The sequence below is a fragment of the Calidris pugnax genome, unplaced genomic scaffold (genome assembly GCF_001431845.1).
Source record: "Calidris pugnax isolate Ruff unplaced genomic scaffold, ASM143184v1 scaffold27, whole genome shotgun sequence".
Classification (NCBI taxonomy): Eukaryota; Metazoa; Chordata; class Aves; order Charadriiformes; family Scolopacidae; genus Calidris; species Calidris pugnax.
In genome coordinates this window covers 725,313-729,420 of record NW_015090893.1, presented here as the reverse complement: position 1 = coordinate 729,420, position 4,108 = coordinate 725,313, and positions in this window count along the sequence as shown.

Genomic DNA, 4,108 nt, shown 5'->3' with positions numbered 1-4,108 from the left:
CCCCATCCCGTGAGAGACAGCAAACAGCTTTCTGGGGATAAAAAGCCAAGTTTTCACACTTTGCCCCACTCGCTGCGCAAGGTGGCTTTGAAGGAGCTCGGCCAGCAGGACGTGCACACCTCACAGAATAATCCCTTACGCTCGTTAATGTTTTATTGTAGCGCGAGTTTAGGATGACAGCAAACCTTTCAAACTGCAGAGGGATAACGCGCTTCCTTGCCGTATTAAAAAATAATGTTAGTGTAGATTTTATGTACCGTAGTTTAGACTGCTGTTAAGAGGGCGCTGCTTTGACAACGTTCTTTTTGAGGTTTACAGAAAGCATAATAAAATATGTAAGTTACATTCCTACAAACAAAAGCCATAACATAAGTTATTTATAAGCGTGAGATCCAAACAGTATCACGATAAATAAACCTTAATGGATACCTGCGGCATCCATCCTAATGTAATTTGCCCAACAAAAGTCATATTTAGTAGAAAAACCTGGCAGCAGCTGCGTGTTGGTGTATAAAATAAGAATAAAGAAGAGAAGGAGGCCACGTTGAAGCACTGGCTGCTTTTCCAGGTTTATGCCCGGACCCGTGGTACCTCCAGCCACCTCCTCCCACCCGGGGCTGCTCCTGGGTCTCTTTCCATCTTCCAGGGTTTGTCCACGGTACCGGGACCTTCCCTGTCGCCTTTGCTACAGCCTGATTTTATCAGAGATGGCAGCAAGAAACAGAGCCCCATCTGCCCATCCTCCTCCGTGCCCTCTTCCCTCTCACCGGTGGTTCTCCCGCCCCCCAGTGCTTCCCTGGTAACCCCCATCTCGGGCGTTCCCGTGCATAGATTCTGGACTAAAATGAAGTTTGGGCTTTTTTATTTAATACCTAACAGTTACCAGTTAAAGTTACCAACCCAGTAAAGATGTGCTTTGAAATGTGAACTGGAACCACATCTGTCAGGGGCTGCGGAGCCACCTTTAACTCTCTGCATTTAACTGTTTCCACCCGTTTCACCCGGATAATGAGGTTTGTCAGTGTTCAGCCTCTGCTCATGGGGCTGGCACCCCATGGAGGGGGCAGGGGGAATATTCCTTGGCTGGTGAGGGGGGACCCCGGCTCCCCCCAGCCCTCCCCTTCTGCCTGCGGTGGGGTGAGGCTCTCCCCAGCTGGACCCGGGGGGTGCAGCCCTCCCGAGCTTAAAGGAAGGGGCAGAGGGGACTGACCTTTAGACTCGGGCAGCACCAGGGATCTGGCCTCAGAAAACGAGCAGCTGATTTAACCCTTGGGGGCTGACGAGACCCTGGATCCCCTCTGCTGAGCACCACGAGCTGATGCCTGACCCTGGTGCTGCTCCCGGGGTGGGGGGAACTGTCTGCCTGAGAGAGCTCACACCCCATAACAGGGTCCCTCCCATCACTGGGATGGGGAACTGCCTGCCCAAGAGAGCTCACACCCCAAAACTGGTCCCTCTCCATCACCGGGATGGGGAAGTGCCTGCCTGAGAGAGATCAACCCCAAAATGGGGTCCTTCTCCATCACCGGGACGGGGAACTGCCTGCTCGAGAGAGCTCACACCCCAAAACAGGGTCCCTCTCCATCACTGGGATGGGGAACTGCCTGCCCAAGAGAGCTCACACCCCATAACGGGGTCCCTCTCCATCACTGGGATGGGGAAGTGCCTGCCTGAGAGAGCTCACACCCCAAAACGGGGTCTCTCTCCATCACTGGGATGGGACAGTGAGAACTTTGTCCTGGGGCCTGGTGGCCACAGTGGCCCACAGCCACAGGGGCTCCCAGTGTGCACCCCCTAACCCCTGCCTGCCCAGTGTCCCCCCCTGGGGGGTACAGCAGAGACCTCAGGTGGAGCACAAGGTGTCTCCAACCATCCCTTCCTCCCTCCCCTTCCCACCCAGGGTACCCCTGTCCCTCTCCAGCCTCGACACCAGCATCACCCCACGGGTCCCACAGGGATGCTGCTTCCTGGGACACAGAGGAACAACTCCTTTGTGTCCTCTGTGGCTCTGCCCTCCCCGTGGATTGTGTGCAGCCAGCGATGTGCTCAGCCCTCAGAAACGTGTCGCGTTGATGCAGCGAGATCCATCCAGCAAAGGCCGTGGGGAGCAGGGCTGGCCCTGCCCGCTCCGAGATCCGCTGCCAAAGCCAGGAGCTACAGAGGAAAAAAAAAACAACATCTCAGCATCTGCTGCTGCTTTCTCACACAGCAAGACCCCCCCCAGCTCCCTGTCACCCTACGGGAGGAGACAAAACCTGAGGCCACGGGTGATGGCTTTGGGGGACGGCGGGTCCCTGCAGCCACCGGTGCCCCCCACAGCCCTGGGCTTGGGGGGGGTGCCAGGCTGGGGCTCCAGGGGCTTCCCAGCTGCTGGGGATAGAGCCCAGCTCCCCACTTCCCAACTCCTGCGTGTTAAAGGAGGATCTGAGGACAACAGGTTTGACACCTGAGAGCTGACACGGCCTTTAAAGAAAGAGGGTTTATTTGGGGCAGGGCGAGGGCCAGTGAGGCAGCACCAAGATGCTGCTGAAGACCCAAGCTGTAGGTCAGACGCTGGCCAAACCCCTCTTCCTCTCAGCACTGGCTTCCAGCCATCGAGCTGCTGGGGATAGAGCCCAGCTCCCCACTTCCCAACTCCTGCGTGTTAAAGGAGGATCTGAGGACAACAGGTTTGACACCTGAGAGCTGACACGTCCTTTAAAGAAAGAGGGTTTATTTGTGGCAGGGCGAGGGCCAGCGAGGCAGCACCAAGACGCTGCTGAAGACCCAAGGTGTAGGTCAGACACTGGCCAAACCCCTCTTCCTCGCAGCACCGGCTTCCAGCCATCAGGCAGTACCTCAGCTGAGGGTCACTGTGACCAGCGCTGGTCCCAGGCTACAAAGGAAGGAGATTTTGGAGGAACTGGAGCTTCTGGAGCCCCGGCTGTACCGGGGTGGGCAGTGCAAGCGGAGCTGGAAATGCAGGAAGGCAGCTGAGCCGATGCAGCTCCGTGGAGCTCCTCGAGGAGGTACGAGGGCCAGCAACTCAGTGGGACTCAGGTCCCAGCAGAGCAGATCAGGAGCAGTGGGATCCATTTTGGGTGGGATCCATTTCAGGTGGGATCCATTTCAGGTGGGATCCAGCCCCTGAACTGCCCGGGCTCCACGAAGCCTGTATTTCCAATTTCCACAGCGTTGTCGCAGGCGAATTGATCTCCCAGGATGAGCTCTGTGGGCACTGCCGACCCGAGGACACTGGTGGCACTTCACAGGCACCCCCACAACAGGACAATCGTGCCCCCAGCACTTGCACCTCTATCCCTACAGCCTTCCCAGGCCGTATGGCTGTCTACAGCCCGTGGGGTGGAAGGTTCCCCAGCTCTGGGGTGGTTTCTCCACTCCATCCCAGCGCAGCATCCCATCCTTCGGTGCCAGCAGCCTCGGTGGGCACAAGGGGTGGTTTGAAACCCACCAGCCTCGAGTCCGATGGTGCATCCGAAAGGGCCTCCCTGCCCCTGGGTTTCCTGCTGGAGCATCCATCCCGCTGCGGCCCCCGCGCCGGGGCGGCTGCGCGGAAGGAGCTGCGCACTCGATGCGCCATCAATTAACGGCCCATTATTATAAAACGCTGCCTCCCCGGTTTGAAAAGGCTGGAGGAGCCCCGCAGTGGTTTCTCTTGGGCTCGTGCCCAGAAACCTGTCCCTCTCACCTTAGAAACAAAATGCCTCGTTTTAAAAATAATTAATGGTAAACATTTAAAAAAAAAAAAAAAAGGTGTAATGGATCGTTTTGGCCCACACTAAATTTTGACAGTAAATATTTAACTGAGGGTCCTCCACAGCAGAGAGGCTGAGAGTGGAGGGATGGAGGGATGCTGCGTGTGCTGGTCGGGGCGGCGCATCCCCCCCCTGGCCTGTGGGGCTGAGCCCATCGAGTGGAGGGATGGAGGGATGCTGCGTGTGCCGGTCGGGGCGGCGCATCCCCCCCGGCCCGTGGGGCTGAGCCCATCCCTGGGGGGGGCTCTGTGCTGTGGTGGGGGTGGCATGGGTGGGACAGGACCTTCTAGGGGTGCAGCCAGCTTTGAGTCTGCGGGCTGCTCTGGGTCCTCATTGTGCCAAGGAGGTGATGG